Below are 21,805 nucleotides of genomic sequence, written 5' to 3'. Positions count from 1 at the left end.
GAAAAGAAAAACAGCACCGCGAACTAATTCGATGGGAAAACAAACTAAACGCGGCAGCTAGAAGGCAAAAACACTGGAGCTCAGATCCACAGGGCTTTCTTGCTCCGCGGAAAAAATTGAACTGAGGACCACGAGGTGGGATGCGCCCTCTAGTGGGTGAGAAGGCATGCACATGCGTGGTGCAGTGTGCAAACTTGAAACTTCAATCAAGTTTGCTTGAAAAGCTGTCCGCGCCGGGGCTCCGTAGATGACGTCACCCACATGTGAGAATATCATGCCTGCTTGTCCTGGGATAAACAGCAAACCCCCTGACAAATTGGAAGAGTCGGTCCACCAACGGAGCGATCGACGTAAACAAGGGGTCACCGATATCCGAGAAGACACCGGGTCGCGATCCTGTCGCCATTGCGACGCCAGAGTCCACTGCGCGAGCCTCAGGTGCAAGCGAGCGAAAGGCGTGACGTGAACCGTCGACGCCATGTGACCCAGCAAAACCATCATGTGCTGGGCCGACACCTCTCGCTGCCCCTGACAGTGGCGGCCCCACCGAAGCAGGGTATCCCGCCGAAGAGGGGGGAGAAAGGCGCGGAGGCGAACCGTGTCCAGCACGGCGCCGATAAACTGGAGAGACTGCGCCGGGCACAATTGAGACTTGGGAAAGTTCACTTCGAACCCCAGGCCTTGTAGAAGATTGATAGTCTGTTGGGTCGCTAAGATAACCCCCTCCCTGGACGGGGCCTTGATTAGCCAATCGTCCAGGTAGGGAAAGACCTGTAGACCCCGCGTGCGCAGGGCCGCCGCCACCACTACCATACACTTGGTGAACACCCGAGGGGACGACGCCAGACCGAAAGGAAGAACCCGATACTGCAGGTGCAAATCCCCCACTTGAAAGCGCAAGAACCTGCGGTAAGCGGGATGCACCGGAACATGGGTGTATGCTTCCTTCAAGTCCAGGGAGCACATCCAATCCCCCTCCTCCAGCAGCGGATAGAGAACTGGAAGCGATAACATACGGAACTTCTCCCGGACCAGGAACTTGTTGAGCTTCCGTAGGTCCAAAATGGGGCGCAAGTCCCCGGTCTTTTTTGGGACCAAAAAGTAACGGGAGTAAAACCCCCGTCCCCTCTGATCGGGAGGAACCACTTCGACCGCCCGGAGGGTCAACAAGGCCCTGGCTTCTTCCTGGAGAAGGGCCAACTGGTTCCGATTGGGAGGGCAAGCCCCGGGTGGCAAGTCTGGAGGCTGACTGGAGAAGTTGAGCGAATAGCCCTCTGAGATTGTCCGGAGCACCCATGCGTCCGACGTAATCGCCGACCAGGCCCCGGCAAAGGTCGTCAGCCGACCCCCGATGGGGAGGGGATGGAGCGATATTGCGGTGAGGGCCCGCCCCCAACCGCCTATCCCGTCAAAAGGACGGCGCGGCCTTGGCGGCCCCCTGCGCGGCAGGTTTAGAGGGGCCACCCCTACTCTGTTGGGGCTGTCGCCGTGGCGGCGGTCTGGAGAAGGCCGGCGTCGACTTCTGAGGGTACCTCCTCGGGGGCTGCCGGAAAGGACGCTGGGCAGGAGCCTTAGGCTTCGGCCGTACCAGAGAGGCCAGGGAGCGTTCCTGTTTGGACAGGCGCTCCGTCGCCGCATCCAAAGAGTCATCAAATAACTCCACCCCAACGCAAGGCAAGTTTGCCAGGCGTTCCTGTAAATTTGACTCCATCTCGAGGGTACGAAGCCACGCCAGCCGGCGCATGGCCACCGCACAGGCTGACACCCTCGAGGCGAGTTCAAACGCATCATAAACTGCGTGGAATAAATATAGGCGCAGCTGGGCCAGATTCGAACTAAAGGTGGCGAACCGGTCCCTATGCGACTCAGGCATCACCTCACGAAAAGAGGGGAGGTCCTTCACCATCGTACGGAGGAAGGAAGAGTACGAAAATGCGTAGTTCAGGACCCTTGTAGCCATCAGAGAGTTCGCATAGAGACGACGCCCAAATTTGTCTAGGGTCCGGCCCTCCCTACTCGGCGGGACCGTCGCCGAGACTCCGGAGGGCTGCGATTTCTTGACCGCCGATTCCACTAGGAGCGAAGTATGGGAAAGTTGGCCCTTCTCGAACCCCTTGATGGGGAGGGTGCGATACTTAGACTCCATTTTGGAGGGGACCACCGCGACCGTCAATGGAGCCTCAAGATTCCTTAAGAAGGTCTGACAAAGGACCTTGTTAATCGGAAGGCGCGGGGACTCTCTAGGGGGGGCAGGAAGATCCTGCTCCTCCAAGAACTCCTTGGTGTAAGTGGACCCTACAGACAAGTCAACACCCAAAGCCGCCGCCATATCCTGCACAAACCTCGTAAAGGACGAGGGTTTCGCAGGAGGAGAGGGAGACCGAGACTTCCCGGCAGAGCCGAAGGGAGAGGCCTCGTGGGAGTATCTTGGCTCCCTACCCGACCCCGACCCCAACGAGGCACAGTCCTGCGACCTCGACGGAGTCGGAGACCGGGTGTGTCTGAAGGAACCCTTCGGGGATCCCCCCGGGGTCCGAGGCACCGAAGCCCGACCCTTCGGCCCCGGCGAGGAAGCCCGAGAGCTCTCCCTGGCCGGAGACCGGAACAAAATAGGGTTATCGACTCGCAGGTCCCGCACTTGCAAGGCATCGGCCCCGGCCGGCGACGAGCGACCACGCCGCCGAGGCGAGGTCCGAGACCGCTTGGCCTTCCTCGGACGGCGCCTCGCCCGAGACCTGCCCGAGGGCGATGAACCTCGCGAGGACCCCGAGGACGAAGACGAGATTCTTCGCACTCGGCGCACCTTGTCCTTTGGGCGCACGCCACGCTCCGGCGGATCCCGCGAAGCCGGGTCCAAGGGTACCGCCGAGGTCGAGGCCGTGGGCGCCTCGGGAGCCGAAGCCCCGGTACCCGAGGCCGAGGTCGCCAACTGCGGGGCCACCGAGGCCGAAGCAGCCGAGGCCGAAGTAGCCGAGGCCGAAGCCTGCTGCAGCTGGTCAATGGCCCCGGTGAGCTCCGAGGCGATTAACGCCCGGAGCAATTCTTGAAACACGGGGATTGACATTCCCTGTGGCAAGACCTGCCGCTGCTCCTCAGAGGGCGACCTCGGTCTCGAGTATTCCCTCGGGGCGGCGGACGCGGGCATCTTGGCTTTAACCGAGGCGGACCCACCCGCCGACGAGCCCGAGGATGGCTTTTTGGACGATCCTGGAGCTGAGGAAGGAAGTGGAGACTTACCCGAGGCCTTGGAAGAGGCCAGCTGCTTCGACGGCATCGAGGCCCGAGGCGAAGCCGACGGTCCCGAAGCTGAGGTCGAGGCCGATGTCGAGGCCGAGGTCAAGGCCGGGGCCGAAGCCGAGGCCGAACTCGAGGCCTTCCCCGGAGGGGACTCGACCGAGAAAAGTTCAGCCATGCGGGCTTTGCGGCGTTTAAGTGCCCGCTTCTGGAAGGTGGCACACTTCTCGCAGGACGCTGTCGGGTGTTGGGGCCCCAAACACCGCAAACAGCACCCGTGCGGATCAGTAATTGATAGAAGCCGTTCACAGCGCCCGCACTTTTTAAAGCCCGTTACGGGCCGGGACATGGGCCCAAAAGAGAGCCGGGAACAAGCGAGGTTCCTCGGCCACGGCTACCGGGAGCCCCCGGTAGCAACGAAAACGAAAATTTTTTTTTTTTTTGGAAAAGAAAGAAAAGAAAGTAAGAAAGAAGACAAAAAAAGCAGCGACCGCGCGAAAATCCCTACACAGCCGCGGCGACAGAAGGCACAAATTAGCACAAATTCTCCACAGGGCTTCTGGCTCCGCGGATGAAAATGAACTGAGGACCACGAGGTGGGGATGCGCCCTCTAGTGGACAAGAAGGCTAGCACATGCGTGGTGCAGTGTGCAAACTTGAAACTTCTAGCAAGTTTGCTTGAAAAGCTGTCCGCGCTGGGGCTCCGTAGATGACGTCACCCACATGTGAGAATATCATGCCTGCTTGTCCTGGGATAAAACTGTCACTGAAGAAGAACGCAGAGTAAACCATTATGTCAATAGGCCTTGAAGAGATCTTGCAAAATCAGACCAAAATGTATTGAGGACAACACAACTGGTAACTAAAGACTAGAAAAGCAATTCCAACCAGGCATCTGGGATGCTGCAGCACTTGTCAAACGTAACCCAAGACATGGCTCGGTACAAGCTCAGGGAGGATGCAGTATATTTAACAATACACCGGAAGGAAGACAAGAGATCAACACTGCTGAGAAACAGACTGATCAAGTAATGACATTTTGATGGATAGTGAAGCCACTGCTTTTTAAACAGAGATGTGAAGATAAAGCAGCCTAAAATGAAGAACGTTACACGAAAATGCTTTTATAAAAGCGATGAAGGGAACACAAAGACTAAGGGATGAAATATTAGCTTAGCTGCAGGTGTTATATTCTGCTTTCTTTCTTAAGCTCTGATTAATCTCTTTGTTCAGCTATTTTAAATATTTGTTGCCAAGGTGAAATGATGCAAAACAGAAGGGAAAACATTCAAGTTCATCTAGCAGGATAAAGACTGAGAAGAAGCAGGCCAGATCTCAACCAGAGATCACGCTCTTACATTTTTTGGCTGGCCTCAAAATCCTTCATCTCTTAACAGACTACTGATGGTATAAACCAGTGTATCGCAAACTGTGTGCCGCGGCACACTACTATGCCTTCTGACATTTTAAGTGTCCCTTCCCAGTCTGGCATCTTTCTCCTCTCCTTCCCATAATCTGGCATCTCTCTCTACTACCGTGTTTCCCCGAAAATAAGACCTACCCCGAAAATAAGCCCTAGTATGATTTTTGGGGTAGGTCTTAATATAAGCCCTACCCTCGAAAATAAGCCCTAGTTGCCGGCAGCAGCACTTCCCCCGCATGCCCCCTCCCCCCGCCGACCCTTCCACCTCTCCCTCCTATCTGAACTCCAACCGTGAGCCGAAATACCAGGAAACAAACAGCAGCATTGGCAGCACAGGCTGAATCGCAGCCTGCCTTTCTCACTCCCGACCGTTCCGTGCCACGTTGCTGATGACATCGTCAGTGATGCGGCAGAGGAATGCCCGGACGTGAGAAGGGCAGGCCACGATTCAGCCTGTGCTGCCGACGCTGCCATTTGTTTTCAGGTATTTCGGCTCACGGTCGGGGTTTGGATGGGAGAGAGAGATGAAAGGGTCAGCAGGGGGGTGTGCAGCGGTGGCGGGGGGTGATGTGAGGGAGAGAAAGTGCACAAGGAAATGGGTGAGAGGAGAGGAAAGATGCTGCACATGTGGAGGAGTGAAAGGAAATAGGAAGATTTGGGGTAGAGGAGAGGAAGAGAGAGATGATTATTGTACATGAAAAAAAATAAGACATCCCCAAAAATAAGACCTAGTGCCTTTTTTGGGCCCAAAATTAATATAAGACAGTGTCTTATTTTCGGGGAAACACGGTACTACTATTATTATTATTTCTATAGCGCTACCGGACTCCCCTCCTTCCCTTCCATTTCCTGGTCTGATACCTCTCCCTTCCTTTAGTAATCTCTCCTCCACCCCCACCCCAGTGTAACATTTCTCTTTCCCTTTTTCCTTTCTGCCCCCTGCAGTCTATCTCCCTTCCCTTCCTCCTTTCTGGCCTCCCTCCCAGTCCAACATTTCTCCCTCCTTTCCACCAATCCAACATTTTTTTTCTCTCTTCCTCCTGCATGCTTCTCCTCTGGTCCTCCTTCCCACCCCAACCAACATCTCTCTCTTCCTGCATGAGTCCAACTTTTCACTCTGCCCTATCCCCCTTCCCGAGTGTAACATTTCTCCTTCCCTCCTTTCTTTCCTCCCCATCCATCTTGCCCTCTCCATGAGTCCAACACTTTCTGCCTCTTGCACGCTTTCTCTCTCTGTCCTTGCCTCTTCCCTCAAGTGGCATCCCTCCTTCCCACCCCCAACCCAAAATGCTCTCTCCCATGCACCATCTCACCCTCCCCTCCAGTGTGTTGCACCTTTCCTTTCCCTCCCTTTCTGCCAGGTCCAGCAGCACCTCATCTCCCTTCTCTTTTACCTCCTCCCTGTCCAAAAGTACCCCTTCTCCCTTCCCTGCTCCCCATGTTCATCAGTACCCCTTCTCCCTTCCCTTCTTCCCTGTCCAGCATACCTCTTCTCTCTCTAGGCTAGTGGCAGCTCACTGTGTGATTTTAACTTAGTCACACAGCTTTCGCTAGCATTAGACTCGGTTTCATCAGGCAGCCTTGGGGCTTTTGCTAGGCTGGCCTACCTTGCATCATCGAAGTGGGCCAGCCTAGCAAAGGCCCCGCGGATGCCTGAAGAAACTGAGTCTAAACTAATGCTAGCGGCAGTTGTGTGACTAAATTAAAATCACACTGAGCTGCCGCTGCTGGTCCTGGGGTGAGGAGAGAAGCTGCCGGGAATCCTGTTTCCTCTTCATCTCCCGATTTTCATAGGAAGGAGAGAGATGTCAGACCACTTCGGGAGAGGGGGGGGGCAGAAGAGAGATGTCAGACCATGGAAATGGGAGGGAAGGAGAGAGAGATAGGAAGGGTAGGGAAGACATGGAAAAGTAAATTTTGAGAAGAAAGCAGAAAAATTGAAAAATTGAATTAAGTTAATGCCAAAGATGGATGCAAGACAGAAAGTGAAGATGGAGAGAAAAACAGTCAATGGATAAGAAGGCCCTGAAAACATAGTTAAAAGTACAGAAAAATAAAGTCACCAGACAACAAAGGTGGGGAAAATGATTTTATTTTCAATATAGTTATTGAAATGTGTCAGTTTTGAGAATTTATATCTGCTGTGTATATTGTGTGTATATGAAAAATGAATGGAAAAAAATTGCATTACAATTAGTAAAGGGGGTGGGATCTGAGGCAGAGCTTGGGTGGATCTAGGGTGGAGTTTTGGAGGTCAGTGGTTGGGGTACTCAGTTGATATTTGTTAGACTTCCCTGCTGGCTTGCCCTACTGGCATTTCAGGGCCTGTCTAGAGGGCCTCTGTGCATGCGTGACGTCCGTGCACTTCTGGGTGCCTCGAGCTGTGGCCACTACTTTTAGTGTGCCCAGCTAGAGAAAGTTTGAGACACTGGTATAAACAATACTAAATATTAGCTAAAGACCAAGGATGAGGTGGCCTGTATGAACAAGGTTCTAAGGGATGATGATATTAAGGCAAGCATTAAAAAAAAAGAAAGAAAGCATAAAAGAAGACTCTGTCTTCTTTTAAAGCAGTTTTAACCATCCTATGAACTGAAAAATAATCTGTGGGGTAATCCCTGACAGAAATACAAATGAGCCAATGGCTGCACTATGCACAGCATTTGGAAAAGGAATGTAGACAGCCAGCATGTAGACGACTTGTATTTCAGTAACAGATAGTCTGTTTGAAGACAATTAATTAAGTATAGACACCCTTTCCTGGCTGCTTAACAAGAAGGAAAGCAAACCATTGGGACACCAAATGTAAAGAATGAAGAATTTCTTTTAGGATTTAATGGAAAAAGATCCTCAGAGCAGTAGATACCAGATTCTCTGCCAGTACTAGAAACTGGATCCTTCTTTTACCCATAAAAAGTGCAACTAGGGCTTCAGTTCTTCAGTTTTTATAAATTATAAAGTGTTCATTTTCCAGCTAATTAGGTGCTCTTTGAAGGTATTAAAAAAAAACTTTTTATGCTACAGGTACTATTTTGGATACTTTCTCCAGTAGAATCAAACACATACATCTATGTCATTTAGGAATCATCAATGCAGAAGTATAATCTGGGACCCTGGTTTGCTTGAAAATGACACTGCTGGTCCTGCTTGCTGCCACTCTGGCTGATATTGCCCTGTCTTTCCACTCTGCATTCAGAAACATTTATTCCATCCTACCGTCTGTAAAAATTTTGGGAGTCTACCTTGATCGCAAATTATCCTTTAATTTTCATATTACTTCTCTTGTTAAAAAAAAATCTTATTTTCTTTTATGGAAACTAAGAACAATAAAGCCACATTTCTACTTTCATTTCGATTGTTAGCACAGTCTCTTGTTTTGAGTTCACTGGATTATTGTAATGCTCTTTATTTATCGATTTCTAAGCAAAACATAAAAAGGTTGATCATTCAAAATACTGCAGTACGGATGATTTTCAGATTAAAACGAACTGACCACATATCGCAGTATTATCACAGATTACACTGGCTGACAATGAAAGCTAGAGTAATTTTCAAGTTTGGTTGTATAAGTTTTAAAGCAGGGCTGCCCAAATCCAGTCCTTGAGATCTACTGGCAGGCCAGATTTTCTGGATATCCGCAATGAATATGCATGAGAGAGATTTGCCTGCACTGCCTTCTTGGTATGCAAATCTCTCTCATGCATGTTCATTGTAGATATCCAGAAAACCTGGCCTGCCAGTAGATCTCGAGGACCGGACTTGGGCAGCCCTGTTTTATAGCTTTGAATGGACTTTCTGACCATTTCAAATTTGTAAACAGAAAACATTTACACAAAGTACGATTCTTTGTGTTTATTTATAGACCAGGGATCTCAAAGTCCCTCCTTGAGGACCGCAATCCAGTCGGGTTTTCAGGATTTCCCCAATGAATATGCATTGAAAGCAGTGCATGCACATAGATCTCATGCATATTCATTGGGGAAATCCTGAAAACCCGACTGGATTGCGGCCCTCAAGGAGGGACTTTGAGACCCCTGTTATAGACAATTCTTTGATAAAATTTTAGCATACCAGACGGCTATGTGGGAGAAACAAGTCAGCACTCGCATAACATTTTCCACTTCCTATTTGGCTTTCAAAAAAATGTTAAAAACATACTTGTTGGGTAAATATCTCGCTTCTCCTCTTTCATTTACCCAACTACGGGCTGCATCACCCCCTCTTCTCTGCTCAATGAGCACTTTTATTGCTGGTGACATTTCTGCATTACAACTAATCGCATAGCTCTGGATGTACTTCCAGGAACTCAGAAATAAACCTGGGCAACATAGCTTGGTTAGTAAATTGGCACAGTAGGCAGCCGTGAGAAAGACCCAACACTGGTTACAGTAGTAAGAACTGAAAGCAACCTCTAAGACAGACCGAACGTGTAAGATATAGAATATAGCAGGATAGAACCAGCAGCTGGGGAGGGGGGGAGTGAAAAAGAAAGAGAGACTTAATATTTGGGGATGAGTGGAAAGGTCAGAGAAAATATAGCATGATTACATAGGGAAAACAGAGATACCTGGAGAAAGAGGTGGAATAAGGAAATGAAAGGAAAGAGTCAGAAACACCCAGAGGAGGGGGGCCAATTCAACAAAGGTCACTTGTTTGGTGCCAAACAGCATTTATGTGCATAATTGCTGTTATACAAGACTATAAGTCATGTTTGCACCTGTCAGCGTGTGTGTGTGTGTGTGTGTAAGTGATAGTATTCTAAGTGTACAATGCAGCACATGCCCCTGATTCACCCATGTGCACATCCGAGTACAGTAATGCACTTAAATGCATATCAGTGCCAATTAAGAGCCACTGTTGGTACTTTAAGACAATTAGCGTCTAGAACGAGAGGGCATTCTCTAAAGTTGAAAGGGGATAGATTCCGTACAAACGTAAGGAAGTTCTTCACCCAGAGAGTGGTGGAAAACTGGAAAGCAATTCCAGAGTCTGTCATAGGGGGAAACACCCTCCAGGGATTCAAGACAAAGTTAGACAAGTTCTTGCTGAACAAGGACATACGCTGGTTGGGCTAGTCTTAGTTAGGGCGCTGGTCTTTGATCAGAGAGCCACCGCATGAGCGGACTGCTGGGCATGATGGACTACTGGTCTGACCCAGCAGCGGCAATTCTTATGTTCTTATGTTACTTAAGAATATAAGAATAGCCTTAGTGGGTCAGACCAATGGTCCATCAATCCCAGTAGCCCATTCTCATGGTTGCCAATCCAGGTTACTAGTACCTAGCCAAAACCCAAGGTGAAGCAATATTCCATGCTACCGATCCAGGGCAAGCAGTGGCTTCCCCCATGTCTTTCTCAATAACAGACTATGGACTTTTCCTCCAGGAACTTGCCCAAACCTTTCTTAAAACCAGCTACACTATCCGCTCTTACCACATCCTCTGGCAACACGTTCCAGAGCTTAACTATTCTCTAAGTGAAAAAAATTTCCTCCAATTGGTTTTAAAAGTATTTCCCTATAACTTCATTAAGTACCTCCTAGTCTTTGTAATTTTTGACCGAGTGAAAAATTGATCCACTTGTACCCGTTCTACTCCACTCAGGATTTTGTACACTTCAATCATATTTCCCCTCAGCCGTCTCTTTTCCAAGCTGAAAAGCCCTAACCTTTTTAGTCTTTCCTCATACGAGAGGAATTCCATCCCCCTTTACCATACTTTAGGTGTGCAACTAGCACTATTCAGTGACCTGTACATGCAGTTGTGTGTGCTAGTTGCAAAATTGTGCTTGCTAGTTTACAGAATGAGGGGGATGGTAGTAAGAGGGAGGAACTTGTAAAGCACCCATGCCTGAGAGACCCCCTACTTATCCTGTTTGTTTGATTAGATTATAAGCTCTACTGACCAGGGACTGTCACTTGAATGTTTTAATATATAGTGCCGAGTATGTCTAGTAGCGCTATAGAAATGGTAAGTAACATGGAAACTACAGTAGCAGCACTAAATAGTGAACTCCATTCATCACTTGACGCCGGTAAAATAATTATTCTGGTCTCATTGGACCTCTCATCAGCTTTCGATTTAGTTGACCATTCTAAATTGCCTTCACGCCTGAAGTACATAGGCATGGATGGATCAGTACTGGGGTGGCTTATGTCATTCCTTACCAAAGGAGAATTTCAAGTATCAATTTCACCTACATCATTATCTTCACTAATTTCTTTAGACCAGTGGTTCCCAACCTTGTCCTGGAGGAACACCAGGCCAATTGGGTTTTCAGGCTAGCCCTAATGAATATGCATGAAGCAAATTTGCATGCCTATCACTTCCATCATATGCAAATCTCTCTCATGCATATTCATTAGGGCTAGCCTGAAAACCTGATTGGCCTGGTGTTCCTCCAGGACAGGGTTGGGAATCACTGCTTTAGACTGTGGTGTTACGCAAGGTTCTAGTTTGTCACCACTTTTGTTCAATATCTTTCTTTAGTCCGCTGGCCACTCTGATACAAGACCATAACACCATTCCTGGTATCTCCATTCAATTTAGATTTAGCGGCACTTTAAAATTGTACATCAATAGCGAAATGGCTTTCATCAAATGATGTGATGCTTGGATTTCTGGAATGCTTTCACCTCCTACTCAAAAAACTAGGGGGTCCTTTTACTAAGGCACGCTAGCCATTTTAGCACGCGCTAAATATTAGTACGCATTCATTACAGTCTATGGACGCGTTAGTGTTTAGCGCACGCTAAAACGGCTAGCATGCCTTAGTAAAAGGATCCCTAGATTATTCGAGACAGACCTCACTCCTGTTAATTCATTTCTTTATCTTGGTGTTCCATTTGATTCTTCGCTATCTATCGATAAACAGATCTCCTAAGTGCTTAAAAAAAGGTTCTATAGGTTGAGATGGATTTGATCTTTAAGCTCTTTTTTAGACACTCAGGGGCAAATTCTGTAAAGGACATCTAAAAGTTAGGCTTCGCTTAGAAGTCCAGCAGCACACTGCTGAGCACGATTCTATTAAGCATAAGAACATAAGCAGTGCCTCTGCTGGGTCAGACCAGAGGTCCATCATGCCCAGCAGTCCGCTCACGCGGTGGCCCATCATGTCCAGGACCTGTATAGTAATCCTCTATCTATCACCTTCTATCCCCTTTTCCTTCAGGAAATTATCTAATCCCTTCTTGAGCCCCAAAATCGTACTCTGTCCTATCACACCCTCTGGAAGCACATTCCAGGTGTCCACTACCCTTTGGATGAAGAAAAACTTCCTAGCATTGGTTCTGAATCTGTCCCCTCTTAATTTTTCCGAATGCCGTCTCGTTCTTGTAGTTTTCGAATGTTTGAAAAATCTGTCCCTCTCCACTTTCTCCATGCCCTTCATGATCTTGTAAGTCTCTATCATGTCCCCTCTAAATCTCCACTTTTCTAGGGAAAAGAGCCCCAGTTTCTCTAATCTTTCAGCATATGAAAGGTTTTCCATACCTTTTATCAATCATGTCGCTCTTTTCTGAACCCTCTCAAGTATCGCCATATCCTTCTTAAGGTACGGCGACCAATACTGAATGCAGTACTCCAGATGTAGGCGCACCATCGCCCAATACAACGGCAGGATAACTTCTTTCGTTCTGGTTGTAAAACCTTTCTTGATAGTACCCAGCATTCTATTCGCCTTCTTAGAGGCCACTGCGCACTGTGCCAACGGCTTCATTGTGTTGTCCACTATTACCCCGTACAACAGAGAATCGCGCTCAGCAAATGTAACTATATAGTTAGGCATGCTTTATAGAATCACCTTTTAGGCATTGCATAGATGTCTTCACAACGTCTATTACGGTATCGCATTTTAGCATTATGATGTCATTAGAACAGTGATTTTATGCTGTTTTTTTACATTAAAATTGCATGCAGAAGGCAACCCAATTTTACAGAAGCACCACGATTATATATTATTTATTTTTTAATTATTTATATTCGGCTACTTTATCATATTTCCCTTCTGTCCTGGTGGGATCAAGGGGATTAAGTGACTTGCCCAGGTCACAAGGAGTAGTGAGGAGTTGGAATCCACAACCTCAGGGTACTGAGGCTGTAGCTCTAACCACTGCGGAAACACAAACAAAAGAAAAATCCAACAAAAACTGCAGCAAAACCAAGCAGCAAGCAAGAAACCAAAAACAACTGCAGACTATGTACAAAATGCAGGCACTGTTTATTTCAAACTCTAATGGTATATACAATCTTATTACCAACCAAGGTACCTTTAACTACTGAGCCACATGCACTTCCTTTTAGGTAGGGGTTCCTGCCATGTGAGATGATACTTTAGGAGATCATAGCCCTCTGAGGGTAAAAATAAGTTTCCCTCTGGACCCTGGAAAGGGCAGAGTGCAAATGTAAATGACAAAGTCCACAACCCATACTTTCTTATGAGACCAAAAAGAAGCTGTTAAGGTACTGGGGAGTGCGCGGATTCAAACCCATAACATGAGGAAGATGGAAGAAGTGCCTTTAACCACAGAGCCACAGGAGTTTCCTTTTAGGCAGGGGCTCCTATTTTTTTAGTGACATTCTGCCATCTAGGTGAATATTGATGATGTCACAATGATGTCAAGATTGTGCATCAGACATATCTACTTGTTCTGAGCCACAGCCATTGTTCTCTTCTTATTTTTTTTAAACTTTGGGAATGAGGTTTAGTTTGCAATATATTTTATCATGTGCTTTGCTTGAGTAATGCATTATTAAACATCTTTTTCAATTATTATCAAAGAGGAGTCCTCTTTACCCCCAAAATAGAAGCTCCGTTCACCTATATGTGGATGTGGATGCCTCTGGCATGCCTAAGTGACTCATCCACCTAACTCATGCCCAAGTAACGCCCAAAAGGAGACCTGGTTTTGTAACGCCTACATTTTAGGCGAAAATATAGACGCATTAGGATGCTCTGCGCCATGTGATTCTGTAAGTGGATGTCCATATTAAAACCACACTTACGCCTATCTTGTTAGGTGCTGATTTTTCCAATGGGCATCTACAAAATTCTGGATGCCTATTTTGTGAATCATGCACAGCCTTTGGATGTCTAACTTTCAATTATTGCTTGTTAATGTTGTTAATTAGGCTTATTATCTAACTTATTTGGATGCCTAAGTTGCTGGACGTTCACATTATGGACGCCTAACTTTAGGCGTCCTTTACAGAATTTGCCATTTAGGCTCTACATACTCTTCTATATGCATGTCCTTTCCAGGACTGACTACTGTAACTCAGTATATTGTGGCATTTCTTCTGTTAGTTTGTGCCATCTTCACACATTGCAGAACTCTATGGCTAGATTCCTCTGCAAGGCTAAACTCTATGACCATGATTCTCTATTGCTGATTCATCTGCACTGGCTTCCAGTACAGTATAGGTGCTTTTTCAAAATACAATGTCTCACCTTTAAAGCTTTACATACAGGCCAACCATCATATTTAGCCTCAATTACTATTCCTTACACACCATCACAAACACTGCACTCCCTAGATTCTAACAGATTAGTTCTTCCACCATCCAGATTATCCCGTTATGAATCCACCAGTGCTGCTGCCTATTTTTTTCATCTCCCCGTTTCTCTGGAACAATCTTCCACCACACATACATGCAGAACTTTTATTTCCAAGATTTAAAATCACTTAAAATCATTCTACTTTCCGAAAACCTTCAGTGTTTTCATAGACTGAAGACTCACAACAGTTTGATTTGAGGTATCGATCGGAGAACTGCAATAACAGTTATTTTAGATATGAAGTTTATTTTTATATAGATTTGTATGGATTTCTAGTGCAACTGTTTTACTTTACTTTCTAAATCTAGCGTTCCTTTTCTTTTAATATGATTTGTTTTGTACGCCGCTGTGTCTTTCGACAATCAGCGGGGTATCCAGTGCACAATAAACATAAACATAGTGGTAGGAAGGTGAAGTGGAAATGCATGGAAGAGAGTGTGGAAATAGGATAGGAACTTAGGAAGCGGAGACTGTAGATAGGCTGGTGTGAAGAAAAGGAGACACAGTAGGAGGTGTTACGTTCGGATGACATCCAGTCTCAGACTCCGGCTACAACTATGAGACTTCTATTGCCCAAAAGAGCCAGGGAGAAAATCTTCAACTAAACTAAACTAAACCTTAAGTTTATATACCACATCCTCTCCACGGAAGTGGAGCTCGGCATGGTTTACAAGAACTTAAAATATAAGAAGAGAAAGGAAAAAGTTTACATGAGCTAAGTGAAAAGACGGTTAGAAAGAAGAGCAAATGTTAATGAAAAGTTAAAAAATGAAGAAACTGAAGGACAGAAAAAGTCTTCAATTTTTAACCATGCTGTATTTAAAATTCTATAAACCAACCTATTATTGCACAGTACTACTACTACTATTTATTATTTCTGAAATGCTACCAGACGCACGCAGCGCTGTACAACAAACATGCAAGAGACGGACCCTGCTCAGAGAGCTCAGTCTAAATATGACAGACATATGGGACCCTCGGGCTTTGATACTGCACACTTTTCTACACAAAAACAAACTTATTTCAACCCTGTAAGCAGAAGATGAGGAGGAAGAGAGAGTGCAACAGCACTCGTCAGCCCCCTGCTCTCTACTGTGGAAGTTTGTGTGTTCTACTGGGCAGAACCTGAAGCGGATGCACCTTCTTCCCCAGTTCCTGTGATTGTCATCAAAGCGGTGGAACTACACCAAATGGGAAGCAAGCTCCATGGAGAGAATTCTAAAGAAAGAACGGCATTTAAACTTTTTCTCTGCAGTTCTGGTTGCTCCATTTCAAAAAGGATGTAGCAGACCTAAAAAAAAAAAGTACAGGAAAGGGCAGCAAAAATTGAATAAGGGTATAGAACAGCTCTCTTACGAAGAGAGGATAAAGGCTTAGGGATCTTCAACTTGGAGAAAAGATGACAGAGGGGATATGATACAAGTTTATAAAATCATGAATAGTGTTTAGCCGTTCAAACTGTATAAAGAGGGCGCTCCATGAAACTTAGGGCTCCTTTTACAAAGATGCGCTAGGGCCTTAACGCGTGGAATAGCGCCTGCTAAATTGCCGCGTGCGCTAGCCGCTACCGCCTCCTTTTGAGCAGGCAGTAGATTTTCGACTAGCATGCGCTAATCCGGTGTGTGCATTAAAAATGCTAGCATACCTTTGTAAAAGGTAATGACCAGCAGATTACAAGCAAATTGTAGAAATTTCACGTATCAGGTAATTAAAAGCTGTGGAGTCTATTGCCAGAAATGCTTTTGAGATCTATACTTAATTTTTTGTTCAAAAAAACTCAGACAACATGCCTTATATCAAAGACTCCCTTTTTACCTTTTGTTTTTTTCCTCCCCTTTCTTTTATTTTAAGCAAAGTATCCTCCCTATGTGCCCATGAGTATCATGTTGCGTCTGTATTATAATTGTTTATGCGTTCCCCTTTTTGTTATATATATATATATTTTATTTTTTTTTTTTTTTTAAATTTTAAACTTTTTAACACTTTGTTTTAATTGGAAACTGCTTTAATTATAAAAGCGGTATATCAAGACTTAAATAAACTTGAAACTTAAACTTGTCAATGCGACTAACAGCAAGATTTTAAAAAAAAAAGTTTGGACAAGTTCTTATACAGAAAGTTCATAAAAAATTATGATACAGGAAGACTTGAGAAAACCATTGCTTATCCCTGAAAAGGAGCTGTGGAAAATATGATCTATTTTTTAGGATTTGCTGGGTACTTGTGACAGACTAGCCACCATCAGAGACAGGATACTGGGTTTGATAAGCCATACTTATGTTCTTCTACATTATTCACATTCAGGTGTCTAATTGGATCAAAGTAGGAATTTGTTTCTCTGATATATACAACATATACATTTATGACCGCACAGAGATAAATCTTTACATCCTTTTGTCATAGCAAACCCAAATAGCTTCTTTTCCAAAAATTGCTTTAACAAGGCCTATAGGTTGACCACCTACATCCAACAACAACTGAGCTGATCCAAAAACTAAAAGAAAACGTGTTTCTGTTGAACAAAGTGAATCTGAAACAAAAGGTCCCTAACATGCCAATTATGGAACTGCTGAAAAAACTGGTATAAAATTATTCCAAAGGGAAGGCTATGAAAAAATTTAAATCTATTTGAAAATACCATGGGGGACTGCTAGGTTCATCATGGTTTAAGATGGAAACAGTTTGGCATACTCTCAATTAGGCTACAAAAGATCGCAGAAAGAGGAAGACAGGCAAAAATATCTGGAAAAGTTAAGAAAGACTAGTCGAGTAGTCAGGAAAGCAAAGATGCACATAGAAGAAAAAACAGAAGACAGTAAAACGGGGAGACAAGACATTTTTTAGATATATCAGTGATAGGAAGAAGTGCAAAAGTGGCATTGTGATACTAAAAAATTAAAGGGAGAAATATGTAGAAACTAATAAAGAAAAGGCTGAATTGTTTAACAAATATTTCTGTTCTATGTTCACAGCTGAAACACTGGAAGTAGCTCCACAGAAGACAAAAGTGAATATGGATGGAGGAGTGATAGACCCTGATCGATTTTCATAGGGCTGTGATTATGTGGAGCTAGCTAAATTAAAAGTAGGTAAAGCGATGGGGCCAGAGGGTGTACATCCGAGGGTGCTGAAGGAACTTAGGGAAGTTCTGGTAGCTCCGCTGACTGACCTTTCCAATGCTTCTCTAAAGTCAGGAATGGTACCGGGGGACTGGAGAAGATTGGATGTGATCCCTATCCACAAAAGTAGATGTACTAAACTAAACTAAACCTTAAGTTTATATACCGTATCCTCTCCATAATTATAGAGCTTGGCACGGTTTACAAGAACTTAATGTAAGGAAGGAACAGCATAATGGGGTTGGAGGATGAGTATAGGGGGGAAGAGAGCATTACATTTTTGTGAATAGCCTAGTTTTCAGGTGTTTTCAGAATAGTTGGAAGGAGCCCAGATTCCTTAGTGGGGCAGTAAGATTATTCCAAAGCCCTGTGATTCTGAAGAAGAGAGAATTCCCTAGTTTCCCCGCAAAGAGAATACCTTTTAGCGAGGGGAAGGATAGTTTAAGTTTTTGGGTGGACCTGGTGGTATCAGGACTCGAGGAGTTCCAAGTTAGTGGAATTAGGGGAGGGAGGATGCCGTGTAGGATCTTAAAAGCTAGGCAGGCGCATTTAAAATGAACCCTGGAAATTACTGGAAGCCAGTGAAGTTTGGACAGAAGTGGGGAAACATGGTCAAATTTGCTTTTTGCGAAGATCAACTTGGCCGTGGTGTTCTGAATTAGCTGAAGTCTTTGAAGACTTTTTTTAGTTAGACTTAGATAGATGGAATTACAGTAGTCTAGTCTGGAGAGGATGATAGATTGAACAAGGACGGCAAAATGTTTTTGGCAGAGCAGGATCTCACTTTCCTCAGCATGTGGAGGTTAAAAAAGCATGATTTTACCAAGGAGTTGAGATGGAAGGAAAGAGAAGAGTCGATAATGATGCCTAGAACTTTGCTTGAGAACTTAAGCTGCAGAGTGGCGCCAGAAGGCAGTGAGAAGAGGGTAGGCAGCTGTTCTAATTTTGGGCCGAGCCAGAGTAGTTTCATTTTGGATTCGTTCAGTTTCATTTGTACTGAGAGGGACCTGGATTGGAGTTTCGTTATGCATGCTGTTATGTTCTCAGAGAGGTTGGTAAGGTTTGAGTCTGTCTAGAGGAGGACAAGGATGTAGGGAAGAAGTAGGGAATTACTAGTAACTGCAGGCCAGTAACTGCTTTGAACTGCAAGACTTATGCAGTATATAAATAAAAAATTATGTTGTGTTATGTAAGTCTGACTTCTATGGTAAGCAAATTAATGGAAATGCTTTTAAAACAGAGAATGATGAAGTTTCTGGAATCCGGTGGATAATGGGACCAGAGGCGACATGGATTTACTAGATCAATTTCTTTGACTGGGTGACCAGAGAATTCGATAGAGGGATTGCGATAGATGTGGTGTATTTAGATTTTAGCAAAGACTTTGACAGTGTTCTATACAGGCGTCTAATAAAGGTGCGTCTCAGGTGTGCGTTTCTTGCTGTGGCTCATGATAAAATTATTTAAAAACTCACTCTTCACTTAAAATTATAGTAATGGGTACAAAAATCTCAAAAGCACACATCTCGAATGCGTGTATTAAAGGCGTGTCTTATACGCGCTTGTTGTAAGCCGACGATTGCACCTCCCCTTCCTTCCCCTCCATCCAATAGCGCTGGCAAGCCTATGACTGATACAATGATGTAGCATTTGCTGGTCGTTCTCCACCCTTCCTATCCACCCATGCCTCTATCCGTGGACTATTCTGTGCATGTGCACATCGCTATCACCAGCGACTGATCTCATGTACAGTTATTTTATTTGATATACTGAAATTTTTAACAAAGAAAGTTAAGCCAAAGCAGTTTACAAAAATAAAACAGTGGGTAAAAGTTAAAAATAAAAAAAGACAATCAGGGCAAGGGGACCAAGACAAGTAAACAAACTGAACACAAATAGGCTGACAGGGGAAGGAAAGGCTTACAGTGTTTATAGGGGGGAAAAAAACCCAAGGAAGAGAGATAACAAAAGGGGAAAGAATAGAAGAGGGGAAAAGAATAAGAACAAGTATTTCAAGAAATGCTAAAACAGGCAAAATTCCAAAGAAAGTCCTGACTAGGATCCAAGTTTCGGCGACTCTGTCGCCTTCTTCAGGGGACAATTTTGGCACTTCTTTTTGGAAGTAGAGACGCTGACGCATTTTCACGCACTGTTCATAGTACGCTTGCAAGTTCATAATTGTCCCCTGAAGAAGGCGACGGAGTCGCCGAAATTTGGATCCTAGTCAGGACTTTCTTTAGAACTTTGCCTGTTTTAGCATTTCTTGAAAGACTTGTTCTTATACTTTGATTCAAACTGTAAATAAAGGAATCATGACTGCTGGTTGGATTTAACCTTTCCAGTGCCTCTTTTTGTTTGTACTGTCATGAAATTATTTCCAATCCTTCAGTGAATCTGTCCAAATGTTGTTGTTTTTTTAATTTTAATTCTTTATTTGATTATTCGTTACATTACAATAATAACAAATATTCATGAATATCTACAAGAACTCTATATAGAGAACATTAAAACATATATAAGGTAATTAATCAACCATGTTCTAATCCACATTATTATGGTCGCCAGCATTTTAAATAGGAAATCAAATCTATCTATCTACCATCTAAGGACAGGCAAATGGCTATTTTATATTTCATATATCATCCTCCAAAAATAAAAATCAATATTTGAAATTAAACTTTCAACAAAGGTTTCTCTTTAGTAAAATCTAACTGGACTGGATCATAAAACACATATTTATCACTTCCATACGATATAAGGCACTTGCATGGGAATTTCAGAAAGAAAGTAGCTCCAACTGCCAAAACCCTAGGCTTTAGCTGGAGGAATTGCTTCCTTTTAAACTGGGTTTGTCTAGAGACATCCAGAAAAATTATCACCCGTTGGCCACAAAACAGATCTTGTTTTTTCAAAAAATATAGTTTTAAAATAACTTGTTTTTCCAGCTCTGTCTTAAAGGCCACGAGAAGAGTTGCTCACTTACTTATTATTGTCTTTAGAGGATTCTAGGAACTGTGATACATTCAAACTATCAGATGACACCAATTTATCCATTTCACCTTCATCTGCCATTTCCTTAGAAACTCTTGAGATGTAATAGAGGTTATCAACTTCAAAGGTTTCCACTTTAGAATAATGTAATATCTCCCTCAAGTACATTCTCAAGAGTTCCATCGGAGACAAATAATGTGTAATAGGAAAATTTAATAAACAAAGGTTTTTAGACCTTATAGAATTCTCCATTTTCTCTAATTTAGCATGAGTCATCATACTATCCTTAATATTAGAAGTAGCATTAACTTGTAAGGTACTTACTGCCTGATCCAATTTTTCAAACTTTCTTGCTGTTTCTCCAAATTTAATATCATGCTCATTAATTTTCACTGTTATATCAGATGAAAATTGAAATAAATTCAAAACTTTTTTTGTATTGATGACTCTATTCTGTTAATACTTAGCCAAACATCATTTGTGATCATTTTATCCTTAGGGAGAACATCCGAACCTTGCCCAGTAATCATCTCCACTGGGGTTAGCTCTTTAGCTCGCCCCATGGATTGTCCTGAAACCTCCAGTCCAGATAATAAGGATAATTGTAGGGGAGAAGCTACTCCCTCCTTCAAAGGGAGGGATTCTTCTGACCCTAAAGTATATGATGGTTGAGGAGGTGGTGAAGGTTCCCCAGAGGATAATGAGGCAGCTTGAGTATCTAAAGTTACCTGCTCTCCAACATGTGGCAAAATGGGGACCATAAGATGATTATCCATCGGCCCCAACATCACAGCAGGTTGAATTACTTTGGCCTTCATCTTGCCCATATTGGAGGAATTTGATAACCCTGCTCCCTGCTCCTCTTGGGCACCGAAGGGGCTCAAAAGGGGCAAGTCCCTTTAGCCATGCCCCTTCAACTCGCAACCCGAGGCTCGCGACCGCAGGCCACATACCGCGGCTGGCCGATGTTATAACGATTCCCAAATAGGTCCCTCTCAGCTGGCTGGGTTGGTTAACTGCGGGACTGCCTGTCCCAATGGAAAGTGCTTCAGCAGCACTAGCGACCCTGTCCAAATGTTTTTGTGTGTGTTTTTGTTTTGTTTCATTTCTCTGTGACTTTGTTCTATCTATATGTCCATGCAACCAGGAGTGCAGAGAAGAAGCAGTGTGGAAGGAGCATTTCTCTAACTTCTTTGTTTTGGTGTATTAAAGTTTCTGTGGTGCAGAAGTGAAACTGCCTCTCAAATAGAACTGGGACACTTTTGGGAGGGAGAGCTTATTTCTCTGGAACTCCTGGTCTAATGTGCTCCATTTTGGAACTCAATGTGTCTTTTTAATATTTTAGGCCCTGTTCAGATACATTTTTAGTTATTTTGCCCACGGATCCTGACCTTGACTCCTTATGTTTAATTTATTTTTCTGTTACGTATGGTAATCAATCCGTTCCTGTGAACTGGACTTGCAGAAGTGAGAATACTTAAAG

At 44.5% G+C, this 21,805-nt stretch overlaps 1 protein-coding gene across 3 annotated transcripts in view; it reads right to left on the bottom strand.

Moving 5' to 3' along the window:
- FKBP1B (FKBP prolyl isomerase 1B) overlaps positions 1–21,805 on the bottom strand; it is a 142,099-nt gene that overhangs the window by 98,234 nt on the left and 22,060 nt on the right. The gene's annotated exons all lie outside the window — the stretch shown is intronic.

The sequence above is a fragment of the Geotrypetes seraphini genome, chromosome 3, assembly GCF_902459505.1.
Source record: "Geotrypetes seraphini chromosome 3, aGeoSer1.1, whole genome shotgun sequence".
Taxonomy (NCBI): domain Eukaryota; kingdom Metazoa; phylum Chordata; class Amphibia; order Gymnophiona; family Dermophiidae; genus Geotrypetes; species Geotrypetes seraphini.
Note: the sequence above shows the minus strand (reverse complement) of the source record. Positions and strands in the feature narration are given on the sequence as shown.